Source organism: Candoia aspera, chromosome 8 (assembly GCF_035149785.1).
Source record: "Candoia aspera isolate rCanAsp1 chromosome 8, rCanAsp1.hap2, whole genome shotgun sequence".
In the NCBI taxonomy this organism is placed as follows: domain Eukaryota; kingdom Metazoa; phylum Chordata; class Lepidosauria; order Squamata; family Boidae; genus Candoia; species Candoia aspera.
Window position 1 is genome coordinate 61,400,879 of NC_086160.1, and position 16,852 is coordinate 61,417,730.

The following is a 16,852-nucleotide window of genomic DNA, read 5'->3' on the forward strand; positions in this document are numbered from 1 at the left end:
TTTATGTGCTACTCCATGCTATACTCCATAGAATACACTGTATTTTTATTTGATTAAAAAGTAATCCTAGGAGGATTCAGAGGAGCCTATATATAGCAATCCACCATGCAGTAGTAGGAAGGTATGAGATGAGGCAGCAATAAACAATTCCCTGCCACAAATGTTTTGGCATCAAATTCAGCAAGTCCAGTGTTAATCCTGATGCCTTCTTCTACAGACCAGGAAAGATAAAAAGTGTGATTGCAACCCCGACAAGATACTCCAAGTCACATTTTACCAGACACGTTCAGCTTATATATCAACCATTGATTTATTAAGCCATATAACCATGGAGTGATTTCTTTGTTACAACTACGTAGGGAATGCAATTCATGGGAAGGATCAACCACATAGCTCAATGGAGCCTGTTTTCCCTTTCCTTCATTAGTTATTCACATAGAGATAGCAATGGATTGACCATTATTTTACAAGAACTCAGTATGTGGCCCTCCCATTTAGCAATTTTATTTCTCCTCCCTAAAGATATGGCTTGCAAGACATGCTCCAGAGAGCTAAACAAAGGAACAAGGGAATATCAATGATGTTAAGAGGAGAGAGGATGTTGTGAACTGTAATCTAAACCAGAGGTGTGCTAATTGTGATCCCAGAGCTTCAGGCAACATCCAGATATCTACAAAAGTTGTAATTTTTCATGTGACAGAATGGGAAATTAATTATACTAATTATACAGTATGTAAATTTAAATGTAAACACATTTAATTTTATCCTTCCTAACACTTTGGAGTGAAGCTCCTGTAAAGTACTTAAAGGCCAAGGACAGCCCTTGGGCTGTCATTACAACTGTTTGATAAATTAAGCCAAGTTTAATATTACAGGGAACTTGCATTTAGTTTTGCTTTTATGATCATATGATTTTAGGGGCATATGACCCAGCCTTTCAATAAAACTAAAGGCTGCCTTGAGTTGTGCTTCACTTCTAGTGATTATATAGATGTCTCTATGTTGTTTTCTTGGTACAAGAAAAGGATGTGGGAGAGGTCTGTTATTGCCTTCTGAATTTTTTTTTCTTTTTCCCATTCTAGCCTATATCCTTGTGGTTTTCTGATCATCTCCCATGTAGGTACTAACCAGATCCAACCATTTGTAGCTTTTTTGAAATTACCCAAAGTCAGCTAAGTGCTGCAATTTGCTGTGACTTCATCTTGAATGCCTTTTAAAAATTTCTACCAATTCAAAATTTCTAAATACACCCTTACTTGATGCCATTTAATCCCATAAATCAATGCCATTCTATGCACAAATAACCAACAGTGAAAGCAGAGAGAACTTCCCCATTATCCTTCAACCTTAGAACTGCTTCTTGGGAGATACATATTAAGAGAAAGGCGGTCACATGAAAGAGGGAAGAAAGACCTCACCGAAGATCAAGCAAAAAAAGTTTCTGCTTAGTGATAATGAGAAGGGATACAGAAGGTAAGGAGAGAAGCATCCAACCAAAGCAACAAGCTGAATCTCAGGAAGCTGTTAGAACTTTGCTTTATCTCATTATAGAAGCTCTTGATCCTTTAGAAAAAGATTCTGGATGTACAGTGTACTATCACTAAATCTCATGTAAAATGATCTCTGTTGCATTTGTAAGCACACTAAGTGCTAGTTCCATATAATTTTGCAGTGGAATTGGGCCCATTTAGCCACAAATATATGGCAAAAAATGATACTCTAAGCATGGCCCCATCATAATAGATGTCCTCCTTTATTGCTAATAGTGGTACTACATTAATGACTGAAAATTTATTGCTGATTCAAAGAATCTTGATAATACTTATTTCAAAGAGATTCTTAGGGAGTAGCTTTAGTCATTCCAGGCAAAAAAAAATCTGTTAGGACATATTTATCAAATGCAATATAGTTAGGCTAATACCATTACAGCAAATCTGTACTTTTGGATGGAATTATTGCTTCATGCAAGGAACTGTATGAAGAGAATAGTGTTAAAGGAAGCAAATGCAGGCTTTGTTTGGTTCCATAGTGGATGGAATTATTCTTTCAGATATAGCTAATGCTATGCAATGCTATGATTGATACCCTTTCGTCTGGACAAATACTACAGCTGGGACAATATGCTGGCTATGTACCTTGGCTAATCTTCCTAGATTTCTGCCATCTTGCTAGACAAGGGATCAATTTGGAGAAATGCAAAATGTGCCAAGGTGCTCAAGCGCTGTGATCCACCAAGCACCAGTATGTCTTTTTTTAAGTACCCCACATTTTACCAGCCTTTTAAAAACCTTAGATAGCCTTTCTTTCCTCTACCAAGCTGTAAAATAATGGTTATCAAATCTTTTTGATAGGGATAAAATAATTAATTTTCCTAGAAAGCATGAATTTACTAATGTATGCGAAATAAAAAATAGTTTGTCATGCTTTTGTTCTTTGTCTTCCAAGGAATCCAGAAGGGATTACATAAGGCACCTAACAGTCTTCCAATATAAGACATTCTGAGTGTTTGATAGACAGAAAGTCAGAATACAAATATTATTGTTGTTATTACAGACAAATTTGGCTGGCTTCAGTTGGTAGAACTGTATTTTCATATGATTTTCTGTGTAAGGTTAACATAACAAACAATAAATTACAACAGTAAAAATGTTAAGCAGAAATTAAACAGAGAAAAGTAGCCAGCCAGTGGCCCTGTTTAAGGTGACCTATTCTCTGCTAGGGAGAGAGGGGGTCACAGGAATATCTTCAGGCATTTGATGGACAAAGTTACTCAGATCTGCTTGGAGTTAAACTCTGAGTGAGCAAGTTGAAGCAAGTTGCCTGAGGCATCATCTTGTCCTATTACCTGGGAAGTGTGTGCCTTGTAACTCCTAAGGAAGCAGACAGGATCCTTGGGTCTCTTAACCTAGCCATCTATCCATTAGATCCATGTCCTTTCTAGTCAGTCAAGACTTCCTGGGACATGACATGTTGGTAGGTCCATGCAGTGATGAATGTAGCATTGAGTTAGGGAATGGCTCCTATCTACCTGCCTTGAAGGAGGCTGATGGAGCCATCGCTGGACCCAACAGTTCAGGACAATTCTCATCAGTCTTCAATGTTTCCTTTTGAGGGAATGTTTTTGAGAAGGTAATTAAGATACAGCTTCCGAAAGCCCTGGAGGAAGCAGGTTATATGGATCCTTCTCAATCAAGTATCAATGAGCTCAATAAAAAGGTTAAAACAAGGCCAAGTTTAGAAATGTATCCAACCAAGAAAAGTCTTGACAAGATAATTCCACTACACCTTGGAGTCACATCCTCAGGAAACAATCAAGTATCTACAGTACTTCCTCCACAAAAGCCCTTAGGAAAAGCCAGGCCTTAGTAGCTGTCTAGCACACTAGCAGAGAAGAGCCCACTCTTATCTGGGGTAGGCTATTTCAGAGCAGTGGTGGTGGTGGTGGGGCTGATATTGAGAAGTCTCAGCCTTGGAGTCCCTGCTGATGACATTCACTGGGAGTCAGGACTTGCAAAAAGTCCTCTCTAATTGATTTTACCAGATGAGCAGATTGCAGCTGGAAAAGGTGGTCCTACAGATACTCATGTATGAATTAGGCCATTATGGCCTGTCAGTTGGAAAGAACTATATAGGCCCTGCCCAGTCCAGGAATCCAAATGAAGGCATCCAAGATAGATTGTCTAGCTCCACTTGACCATATCCAGTGAGAGGCACCTACCACTTCTGAATAATTGGTTTCACATTAAATTGCTCTTAATGTTAGGAAAGCTTTTTTTCTAACATTCAGTTAGAATCTGATATCCTGTAACTTAAATCTATTATTCTGTGTCCTGTACTTTGGAATGCTACAGGTTTGGACCGTGACTTTATTCAACAAGCAGTGGTTGAAATACCTTACTTTGTTTGTATACACAACATGCTCAACTAGGTTAGTTAAAGAACAAGCAATTGCATTTGAGAACCATGCAAACCCTGGTTATTAAGCAAAAAGCACCATAAAACCCAATGGGCAAGCTGCTCATATTCTGTTGTACGTTACTAGAACAACAGTAATATATTCCTATGTTATTATTGTAGAAATATTGAAATAATAGAAAAGAGGGGTAAAAAATGTTTAGGAATACATTCCATACAATTGCTGTGTATGGTGTACCCAGAAAATGTCCTTTTCTCCTCTTGGCAATCAGCACTATCACAATTTAAGGAACAAGAATAGTACTTTTAAAATTTGCAATGACAGTAGCAGCCCCTTCTCTTTCTCCTAGAGTATGTTGATGTGTCTTCTTTGCATGGGATGGAAAGAGCAGGGTTTGTTAATGTTATTCATCAAATAAAGCATGCCCTAGACTTCCAGTGCGGATAATGGTGGATTGAGCAGCTCTCCTTCTCAAGAGCTTTCGAGGCTTGGGCAGGATCCTGGAGCCTGAAGTATTCTCTGGACCAACAAAAATCTGGGAAATCATCCCACTTGTCCTCCAGATGGCTGTTCCTCATGGGTGGATCACGAAATGGAGTTTCTGTGATCGACTGGTGAGTGGTGCGACTGGGAGGTGGGGCTGTTATCTTTTTTGAGGCTGCATTGAAGCTGGTGAAACAGACTCTAGAACTGACTACCCCATTTCTGAGACACTTTATGATCTGCTTATTTTCTATCTAACAGAGACTTTCTTCAGTGTAGAGAAGTTTATACTCTTGGAAATCTTTGTTATTTTTTGGGATTTTTTTTTTTTTTTTTTTACTTTATTGGTTTGGGAATTTGTGATTTATATACTCAGCAAAAAGACCGAAGCTGGGACTATTGGTTGGGTTTTTTTTTTAGAAGCAAAAGAATTTTTATGGATTATTAATTTTTTTTTTTTTTTTTACGAATCTGTATTGGAGGAGCTGGAATTTGTTGTTCTGATTTGTAGCTTCCTGTGGGAAAGTTGCCTCTTGTTATAACTTTCCACTGCACTGATTGGCTTGAATGTATAAACAACAGTAATTGGAGAACTTTCCCTTGTCACTTTTGAGGGTTTTTTTTTTTAAAAAAAACTTTCACTCTTGGAGTGGTTGTTTGCTTGTATTTTGTACTTTGGGACCCTGGAGGGAACTGTAGACCATGGCAACAAGAAGAGTACAAAGGCATGGATCTGGAGATACAGAATTTCTCAAATCCATTTTTGATGAGTTTACTGCTAAAGTTAAGGGACACGGTGGCGCTGCGGGTTAAACCGCTGAGCTGTCGATCGGAAGGTCGGCGGTTCAAAACCGCGCGGCGGGGTGAGCTCCCGTTGTTAATCCCAGCTCCTGCTCACCTAGCAGTTCGAAAACATGCAAATGTGAGTAGATCAATAGGTACCGCTTCGGTGGGAAGGTAATGGCGTTCCGAATCGTCATGCTGGCCACATGACCCGGAAGTGCCTATGACAACGCCAGCTCCAAGGCTTAGAAACGGAGATGAGCACCGCCCCCTAGAGTCGGATTCGACTGGACTTTACATCAAGGGAAACCTTTACCTTTTTACTGCTAAAGTTATCCAATCCATAGAGACTAAATTTGAGGATTTGGAAAAGAGATTGGATGGTAAGTTGGAAAAGATTGTTGGTGATGTTAAACAAGCAAATGACAGAGTGGAATCTTTAAAATATAAGACCGAGACCAAAGACTTGGAGATAGAAAGAGAATTGGACAAGATTGCATTGCCTGAGCTTAAGGTAAAGGTAAAGGTTTCCCTTGACGTAAAGTCCAGTCGTGTCCGACTCTAGGGGGCGGTGCTCATCTCCGTTTCTAAGCCTTGGAGCCGGCGTTGTCCATAGCACACTTCTGGGTCATGTGGCCAGCATGACTCACGGAACACCATTACCTTCCCGCCGAAGCGGTACCTATTGATCTACTCACATTTGCATGTTTTCGAACTGCTAGGTGAGCAGGAGCTGGGACGAGCAACGGGAGCTCACCCCGCCGCGCGGTTTTGAACCGCCGACCTTCCGATTGACAGCTCAGTGGTTTAACCCGCAGCGCCACCGCGTCCCTGCTTGCTTGAGCTTAGGGAAAAGGAATTCTGTCTAAGACTGTGGGAGGTTCCAGAAAAGATGGATGAGGATATAAGGAAAGGACATCTCAAGCATATCTCAAGCATTGGCAAAGCTACTAAGATGGGAAGAAGAAAAGTTGGAGGAGTTGGATAAAGTTTTTCATATAAACTCAAGATGTGCAACAATTAATAAGAAACCAAGATATGTTTGGGTTCACTTTGTAAGGAAAAAAACAAGGGATCATGGGGCAGATTTGGATTAATACTCTGTGGAGGATGAACAGAAAGCTCTACAAGACTATGCAAAATATATTGAGAGACAGGATGTGGAGATGGAAGCCACAACTAAGGACTTTGGTGGATTATTTGCTTAGAAATGGACTATAAATATATTACTTGGAATACAAATGGAGCCAACGCTCCTCAGAAGAGAAGGAAGATTTTTCACTATTTGAGAAAGTTGAGACATGATGTGATATGTTTGCAGGAAACTCATATAAGAAAAAAAGATGTTAAATATTTGATAAATAAAACTTTGGGGGGAGATTTTATTTCAGTGGGTTTGAAAAAGACTAATGAGTTGTTTTGTATGTCAGACCACAACTGAAACCACAGCTCTTAATTTCTGATGAATATGGCAGATATGTGGCAGTTGAAGTAGAGATGCAAGGAATTAAATCCATAATTGTTGGAATTTATGTGCCAAATGAAGATAAAGGGAAATTTTTAAAATATCTTATGGATCAACTGCCACAGTTTTCATATCAGAATTGGTGTTTATTGGGAGATTGGAGTGCAATAATTTCTCCACTTATGGACAGAACTTCAAGTAAGGAATTAACAAGACAAAACTAGAAGTTTTCCTTTTAGGTTTGACGAACAAACAGCTTGAAACAAAATTTGGGATTTTGTTTCTGTATATGATAACAGTAGCAAGACTTTGCATGCACAAAGGTGGAAGGATTTACAAATTCCTACAGTAGAAGAATGGATGATAAAATTAATGAAACTGGCAGAGATGGCAAAACTGAATATATTGATTAAAGAAAATAATTTGTCTAGCTATGTTTCTACTTGGAAACTGCTTTTGGACTTATTGCTTGTAACTGAAAAAAATGAAGTTTTGATTTTGGGATTTGATGATTAGGCTGGTATAGATTTTAGAAATAATGTTTATTATGGTTAAATTTAGAGTAAGAGATTAATGTATTTTTTATTTGTCTCTGTGCTGGGGAAAGTCGGAAGTCACTCTTTTTGCTGTATTTCTTTCTGCACTTTTTAGTTTGTTTCTTTTTTCTTTAGTCTCTTTTTAATCTTTTTCTATCTTTTTGTATTTTATCTCTATGCTGAAAATTTAATAAAGTTTCTTTAAAAAAATAAAGCATGGCCTAGAGAATAGTTTGTACTGCAAAACTGATTTCCAATATGCAGATGCATAACAAATGTATTTGCTGTTCATGAAACAATACCGTTTTGTGAGAATAGGTCTCACTTATTAGAATAGGGAGGAGGAACTTGTGATGTAATAAATATTGCTGGACAATACCTCCCAGCATCCCTCACTACTGGCCATGGTTTTGTGATCTGGCAGTAGTTCAGCTATGTCAGGAAGGATGCAAATTTATATACTATTCCCAAATTTTGCAGCTTTGGATTGTCATAATAACATGGTGCTTTTGCTTGTTTTGGAATAGTTTGGTTGATATAAACATGCCCTCTGTCAATCTTCTCCCATAACAACAACCTTCTTAGCTGGTTGGGCTGATAGAGACTTGGGCTGATCCAAAGTCACTCACTGAACTTCCATGGCTGATATAAGACTTGCATCATAGTTTTGTGGTCATAGTTGGACAAATTAACTGCCCCAGCACAGTGAATTTTCAACATATTACAAACATATGCATGATTTCAGTGCATGCTTTGAAAATGATCTGGAAAAGGTGCTTTGGAACATGTGAGAGCATAAATATCAAAGTCCTTTAAGGCACCCATGTCTTATTTCACACTTACAAACATACCGTTGATTTAATGAGTGAAATGGCTCGTTGAAGTAGCTTTGTTGTTTATTTGTTTAGTCGCTTCCGACTCTTCGTGACTTCATGGACCAGCCCACGGCAGAGCTTCCTGTAGGTCCAGGTTCCAATAGTGTGTTGATCCTTAGAACATCGGATTCGCCGTTCACCACCAGCACCGTCGGCCACTAGCCGTCCTTTCGGCTTTGAGCTAGCTGCGTCATCACGTCTGGGGTTAGTTGAACTCATCCTCTGTTCCTCCCCAGTAGCATTTTGACCACCTTCCAACCTGGGGGTCTCATCTTCTGATGGTATACCAACATATCTCTGGTTGTACTGATCCATTTAGTTTTCACGGCAAGAATACTGGGGTGGGTTGCCATTACCTTCCCCAGGGATCGCATTTAGTCTGACCTCTCTGTCATGACCTTCCCGTCTTGGGTGGCCCTTCATAGTTTAGCTCATGGCATCATTGAAGTGCTCAAGCTCCAGCACCACGACAAGGTAACGATCCTTTGCTGAAGTAGCTACTTCATTGAAGTAGCTACTTCTCTAATATAACTCATTACAGCCACAGTTTTTTTTCAGCCTTATGCAGTAGCTTGAAAAAGACATGGCTCCTTTAAAAAAGTATACTCCTGTATGTTACAAAGCACATTATCCAAGTCATTTTCAAAACATATACTGCCCTACTTTTTAGCTGGGTTTTCCCTTCTTCTTTATCTTTATTTTCTTGACCTCACTGACTTCCAGTGCTATTTAATCCCATTGATAGAGGAGATATGTGGTATTATGTTGAAAATATTATACATCTGTTGTGACCAAACCTCATTGACAGAAGAAAGAAGGTCATAGAGTTGAAGAGCTACAGTAACAGTCAAGATAAAAGGCTGCTGAGCAGCATCAAAATATCTATTAGAGCACTTTGTTTCTAACATTTGATTATAGATAAATAAAATAAGCTATTTCTCATCAGGATATTGAGCATTGCTTCCATGATTAAGTTAACTAATACAGTTAGAGCAGAAAGCATGGGAAAATCAGTTCAAAGAGAAGTATAGTCAACATTTCTCTTTATTGGAAGCAATTTAAGGTTATGTATATACAGTAAAGAAACATTGTATTTGTGCAGAATGATAGCATTGAAAGGGAAGATATTGGCCACTGATCCAACCCCCTGCTCAGTGGAGTCCAATTAAAGCATCTCCATCAAATGCCTATACAACCTCTACTTGACAACATCAGTGAAGGTAAGCCTGCTACATGTCTAGGTAACTGCTTCCACTGCTGAATTCCTTTCAGTGTTACAAAGTGTCACACATAACAGTAAGTCAGTTTTTTTTTTTAAAAAAAACATGCTTTCTTGAACAACCCATGTTGGCTTGATTTATACATAATCCTAAACCACAGTAGCTGGAGCACATGTCATGCTAATCCAGAAAAAAAAATGGCATTGTGCCTTAGTATGATGTATGAACTAGGTGTTTGGCCAAAGGTAGCTGCACAATATTAGAGGGTTATACATTTTATGCAGCTGCAAATTACACTAATTCAAGTAATATAATTTCACCTAGATTTATCATGAGGCTGATTGCCTGGTTTTAAATTGTATTTTGCTGCCTGCTGTTTGATGTGGATGAAGGAATGGCTGTTCTAAGAGAATGTTAGAATTAGAAGAACACGGCCTGAGGTTTGGGTAGAATGGTTTTTTATAATATGATAAAGTTAAAGTTAATGTAAACTTCAAAAATCATTATATTAGGAGTGCCATATTACGGATTGGGACTTGATATATATCCAGGCTGGGCTCGAAAATACTTTTATTGGCCTCAGCACAAGAAGCGTTTTATGGAACAGAAAAAGCAGGTAAAGAAAAATGGCTAACATATCAAGATTGTTAATACAGGAAAATGGAGAACTTAAGATAAAATCAAGAGAACAACTGACTGTAGAAGGATTTACTTTTCAATGGTTTTAATATGCACAACTAGGGGAGAGGTTTAATATGGATAAAAACCTACCAGGTATAGAACAACATGTAACAGAATTTGCAAGGGAATTATGTACAAATGATGAACATGTGATAGCTAAAATGTATAAATAATTGTTGAGATTTGAAATGGAAGATGAACAAGTTAAAGAGTGCCTGATAAATGGGTTAAGAATGTTGGTTATAACATACAGATGCATTAATGGGAAAGAATGCAATGAAAAGGATTGAAATTCATATTGTCTTATAATTTAAGAGATAATTTTTATAAAACGAGGTATATGTCACCAGAGATGTATAAAGGTACCTCTAATTGTTGTTGGAAATGTGAAGAACATGAACGGACATTTCACCATGCCTGGTGTACTTGTGAAAAAGTGAAAAAAAAATACTGGATACAAATACATACAGTATAATCATGCAGAGAACTTTAATGATTAATATTCAGTTGAAACCAGAACTTTTCTTACTAGGACTTATGGATAGCCAACTAGAAAACACTCATGGAAGACTGGTTTTATATATGGTAACTGCAGCAAGGCTATTATATGCCCAAAGATGGAAAAAATATAAAAATACCCACAATGGAAGAGTGGATTGTGAAGATGGCAAAACTTGCAGAAATGGCTAAATTGACTTGTTTGATTAGGGAAGGAGCAATAACTACTTTTATAAAAGACTGGTAACTTTATGGACTTTTTGCTGAACATGGATTAAACATGCACTGGTGATCTCTGGATTCACTGATTAAAAGGCTATATATAAGGGAAGAAGGGAACTATGTTTTGCAATTTGGGTGGGCAGAGTCAGTATTAATTATGTTTGTAATTGCTGCAAAGAAGATCGGAAGTCACTTCTTTAAAGATTTTTTAATTTTTTTTTCTTTCTCTTTTCTTATCTTTCTATCTTTCCTATTTTTCTTTTTATCTTTTTCTCTTCTCTATATCCCTTTTTAGTTTTCTGTAGCTTTTAACTTTGTAATTTTTTTTCTTCAATTAAAATTATATATAGATTTATCATAAAGCCATGTAAGCAAAAGCACATTTTGTCTGTGGGAAATTTGTGAATGCTCTGGTTGAAGGCCTTCAGAATTTTCTTCCTCAAGTTTCACCTTCCCTATCCAGTCTACCCTAATGGCTACAATGACTTCTTCCTCTTCCATGGTGATGACAACAGGCTTCCCAGCAACCTGGTCAGCTGATATTACAAAGCAGTGAAATTGTTCTTCCAAGCGCAAGAGTGAGGCTGCTGAACCAATCAGATGTCGTAATCTGCCATAATTGATGGTATCACTGGAATGCTATAAAGGCAAGCCTAAATTCTACTATTCTTTAGTTTTAAAAATTGTTTTTGGATTTTTAAATGACACTAAGCATATGTATTTTAATGTTCCTCATTGGAGCAATCTTGTGATGGTGTCATCTTAAAGATAGCATATTATGCTTATTATGTATTTTTATATTGGTGGACAGCAAAAGAGATTCAAAGACATTCTCAAAGCTAATTTAAAAAGGTTTAATATCAGCACTGAGAACTGGGAAGTCCTAACTCATGACCGTTTAAATTGGAGGTCAGCCCTTATTAAAGGCGCTACGGACTTTGAAGAAGCACGGGTACAGGGCGAAAGGGAGAAGCGAGCTAAGAGGAAGGCGCATCAAGCAAATCCTCATTGTGACCGTCTTCCACCCAGAAATTTATGCCCTCATTGTGGGAGGTTGTGCAGATCTAGAATTGGCCTTTACAGCCACTTATGGATCCACTGTTAAGACTTTAATCCAGGAAGACAATCTTACTCGGCTATGAGAGATCGCCAACGACGAATGAACGGCATATTTGATCTCGTCCTCCTCCTCCTCCTCCCACTTATATCCCTATCAGTCTACTGATTACCTGCTGGTAGATTTGTATACTTTTACCAACCCACAAAACCCCACTGTTTCCACTGCAACTGCCTTTCTTGTTGCTCTGTGCCAGGTTCAGGGCATTGCAGAGAAAAAGAAGGTGGCAGTGAATGGATATGTACATCATGCATCATGACTTCTTTTCTTTTCCTTTGATGAAGACTAGCATCTCAAATAGATCACTGGATTTGTTTGCCATTGATGAAAATGACAATATAGGGTGCTTTTGCAAACTCCCCTGTTTAGATGGTGCAGTGGCATGTACAATGCAGTGTCTGCCCATGGCAAGTATGTTATGACCACTCAAGAGCATATTTAAATAAAATCAACCACCCAAAGCAAAATGACAGCGAACCTTTAATTCCTTGAAACTAGAATTTCAGAAATTGTATCTCTCTGTCGTTGACTATTTAAGTAAAACCTTATTCAAGATAATGCTGTACTGAAATGTATCTCATAATTTCTCATGAGGTTTTTCACCCTGCGAAATAGGTTTCTGTTGTCTATCTTATATTCACACTGTCTGAGAATTTCAGTGACATTTTTCTTGGTCATGGTTTTGATCAAACTCTTGTTGCAAGAGGCAACTGATGGTGATGCACTTTTCTGTTACTTATCTTTCTATCACTCTCAAGCCATGAGGATTTCCTTTGGAATAAAAATGAAGCATGGGAAACCATGGAGGCTGCAGATTACTGGAGAGATTGTTCAATATACACTGCCTGCTGCTTTGTATCTAAGTAAGGGCAAGAATATCACACTTACGGCCTCATAAGAATTTATCTTTTCCTTTGAAAGAAATTTTGAAAGCAAGTGCTGTTTCATCAGATTGAAAGACGACTGGTAGAAAGAGAAGATTATTTCTGCATGGGACAAATTTAAAGTGATGGTTTACAATAAAATAGGCATAATGCAGATGTGAAGTGGAAAGAAAGAGGCCAATAAGTGGGTATGCTCCAGGTCATGTTGATTAAACAGTGGGACATAGCAGAACCCAGGAAGCGTTCCTTCTCAGTGATGGCTCCTGCCCTCTAGAATGATGTCCCCCTGGAGATCCCTACTGCTGCCACCCTTTTGACTTCCCACAAATTATTAAAGACCTGGTTGTTCTTTCAGGCGTTGAGCTAGGATGATGGTTGAGCCCCTTTGAGTTTTTGTTTTGCTTTGTTTTTTGGGTTCTGTCTTCCAGACAGTTGTATTCTTTTTCTTTACTATATGTGTTTTCTTTTAAATTTCTTTTAAATTGTTTAATTGTAAGCCATTGAGAGCTGCTAGGGAGTTGGGTGGCCTCAAAACTGAAATGATAAAGCAATAAGCAATAAGCAATTTTATATTATCAGGTAATTCTTGGAAAAGAGAACAACAACAAAAAGCACTTAGTCTTAACCATAGTAATACCAGGGATGTACCTTCCCGTGCACTTGCTGCAACAAATAGTTGAAAGCAGATAGGTAAAATAAGATGCAAACATATTTTACTTCTGTCATTTAGTGTGTACATGTGAACATGTATGCTGTATATGTTTGAGTCTGCAAAGATAAAGTCCCAGGGAAATGGGACAGCATGATTTAGATTATAAAGCCTGCACACCAAGATTATTTTATGGATTTTAAAAGTATTTTTCTAGTAAAATATTCTAGGCTCCAATATTTTCAAAAACAGTGTCAATACTCAAACTTAAAAAAAAAAAAAGAAATCCCACTTGGCTGTTCTTTCTAGCTGGCTGATAGATATTGAATATCATTGCTATTAGGCATCAGTTTTGCCAAGCACCCTTCATGTGTTGACAGGTTGTGAGATGCTAAAATTGGCTGGTGGAAAGTTGACAGGAGATTAGGATTGTTCCTGCCATTGTTAGCAACATTTCATGGATATAGCTGGCTCAGGTATGATCACAGAAAAACCACAGAGAAACCAAAGTAATCTAGTGCAGTTATCCCAGTCCAAGTTGCTCAATTGTTCTTATTATTCAAAATCCCAAAATGGACAGAGGTAAATAATTATGAAATGAACTCTGACCCAGTTTTATCTATTTTATCTGCAGTTTCTATTTGTTTAATAAAAAATAAGTCCTTTTTTCATCTAAATTTTTAAAAATGACATTGCAAATATAAATTTTATTCCCTAAATCTCTGGAGATGCCCAATAAACAAATAATACAATTTTTTGTGTGTGTCAGAAGCACCTACGAAGGCGCTTCTGTATGAAAAAATAATACTTAAAAATGGCAGCTTGATTAACATGGCTGGATTGATTTCTACTTCCAGCTCTCAAGGATGCACTCTTCTTTTTCTTTGACTGCTGACCTAACAGGTAAGTGCTCAGTAGAATTAAAAATGCAAGATGGTCTTTAGATCTGGAGCTGTTCAATATGAGAAGGCTCTAATGTCATTCATGCACACAGAGCAATTCAATCAGACTTCCATTCAAACCCCCAGTCTTTATTATACCCAAGAGTAGCACTGGATTAGTTAATTATTATATTTATCTTATATTTTTGACCTATATGAAATGTCTCTGCTCCATCTCAAGGTGTTATCTCAACTCAGGCCCTTGAAGTGATCCAATCTGAAGTGGTATCTTAGCTCGGAAAACTGTTCCTCCATCCCAACCCTTAGTTAGTCATCAAAGTGAGTTGCTTGATTTAATCAAATGGAAAGGTGCTTCTGTACAGTTATAAGGTGGTAAATGAATGTGAAAAAAATCTCCTTAACATCTGGATAAAACTGGGCTGGCTGCTCCAATCTTGCATTTTTAAAAGGACTTGAGTGTTTTGTATCACAGGGGTGCTTCAATTAAAAGTGCCAGCCAGTGGTTCCCCATGGACACCACTTGGCAGACAGCAAAGGAAGACAGCAGTAGAGGCAGGAGCAAGGGCACTGGATTGGCCCTCTTATATTCCATGATTTCCAAGCCCAGACTTATGGGACTCTGTAGATTTCTCCTCTTACAAGTTGGCTCAGTAGTATGAGGAATCAGATGTGGATCATGGCTGTGAACAGCATCCTAACAAGTATTGTTCATAATTGTCCATAGCTACATAGTTAATTGGCAGCTTCTAGGTAAGTTTAGCAAGTATGCTAGTTAGACCCACTCTTCTGACACATAATCCATTTAGATAGAATTAGACTGAAAGCTAGGGCATAATTTTCCAATTATATGAGCTTCTCTTCATAGATATCATGATCCCATACTATACATGTAGTATATCTAAGTGTATACTATACTATACATTTCCTATACATAAAATTCCAGGACTTGTACATTCATCAAGCTTGGTTCATGGAGACTACATGAACATGTCCATTATCTTGGCAAAAATAGAGAAGTAGCTTGCTATTGCTTTCTACTGGGAAGTTTTTGATTTTTACTTTCCAGTCTGGTCTACAACCCTGGGATTTCCTGGTGGTCTTAGCAGGGACAATCCCAGATAATACTTGGAGCTAAGCAGGGACAATCCCAGATAATACTTGGATGGGGGAACCACCTGGAACTTTCAGGGCTGTAGGCTAGACTGGGAGGTTGAAAAACATCTTAGAAGAAGGCATTCACAATCCTTTTCTGTAATACAGACTCAGTTAGAAAGCATTGTGGTATCATTAGCACTAGTAATTCTTGTCAGTGCAAGGGATTTAACTATATAGCCAAAAGGTTATTTGTCAGCAAAATAAAGAAAGTCATTCTTTATCCCAGTAAGAATTAGGAAAAAAAGAAGAGAAAACAAGGTTGAAGAACCAATATTTCTGTGATTCAGCTACTGCTGAGTTGGAGCCTGAATATTAATATCCTGAATTCCAAAACTGAACTTCTTTTATTGTGAAATCCAAAAGCTTTATTTCACTTGACAGTAATTCACAGTTTTCCTACCAGTTAAATATTTTGTATGCAAAGTTAAATGTACTGAGGTATTATTTAAGCACATTGTGATTCTGTCTATTCACTGGGGAAAAGATATGTTTTTCATCGCAGATAACTGCAGGAGGGAATGGGGAAGAATAAGCTGTAAAGTGGGGTGCCGTATATCTATAGACTAACATACGGTAAATGGGATAAAAGACATTTGGAATCACTGGATGCCAAAAAGGAGTAACAGTGAATAATGGTGATAAACATTTAGTTGGACCCAGTTTTTCCAAAAAGACATAACAATAAAATCAGTTATTTAATAAGCATGAACCTGCAGAGAACCAGGCTTGAGATTCCCTGAAGCAAGCCAACCTTTTAAAAACATAAAGCAGATCAATCCTTTATTAAAGAACTCCTCCTCTTCCTCCTCCTCTTGGAAAAACTCAAAGGAAAAGAATTCCTCATCTTTTTAGGCAAGTTGGCTTAGTGACGAACCATTCTTATTTAAGAAACTCCCTAGGTTAGCCAAATTGCAACTCAGTCGTTGTAAAACTCTGAAGCACAATGGAGCATTCATGACCTCTCTGCTTCTTACTTTCTCATTTGTTGCTTGGCATTTCTGAGGTCCTGAACTCTACTGCTAGCAGGAAAAGAAAATTAGTGGCAGAATTTGTGAAAAAATTCATAGATGTGACTATTTTTCTAGTGGAATTAATAGCCCTAAAGCTGCATTGCAAATCACAACCTGATACTCTTGTTTCTCTAAATGAGTAAGTAGAATCTGTCAACCTAAGCCAGGGTTTCTCAACCTCAGCAAGTTTAAGATGTGTGGATTTCAAATCCCAGAATTCCCCAGCCAGCCGTGTTAAAGTCTTAAAGTCTCAAATTCGCTGAGGTTGAGAAACACTGCTCCAAGCAAAAAGCAAGGTTCTTACCTGTGAATAGCTGTTCCCTCTCTACTTGCAGAGCTAATTACACATAGGTTTTTTTAAAAAGAAAACCTTGGTGAACAACTGGCTTGATCTTTTCAAGGAAAAATAAAAGACCCTTGACTTTTCTTTTGAAAAAGTATATAACCAAATGCACA

General features: G+C 37.9%; 1 protein-coding gene across 2 annotated transcripts in view; it reads right to left on the reverse strand.

Annotated features, from left to right (window-relative positions):
• The window catches only part of GRID2 (glutamate ionotropic receptor delta type subunit 2), a 984,963-nt gene that overhangs the window by 114,578 nt on the left and 853,533 nt on the right, over positions 1–16,852 (reverse strand). The gene's annotated exons all lie outside the window — the stretch shown is intronic.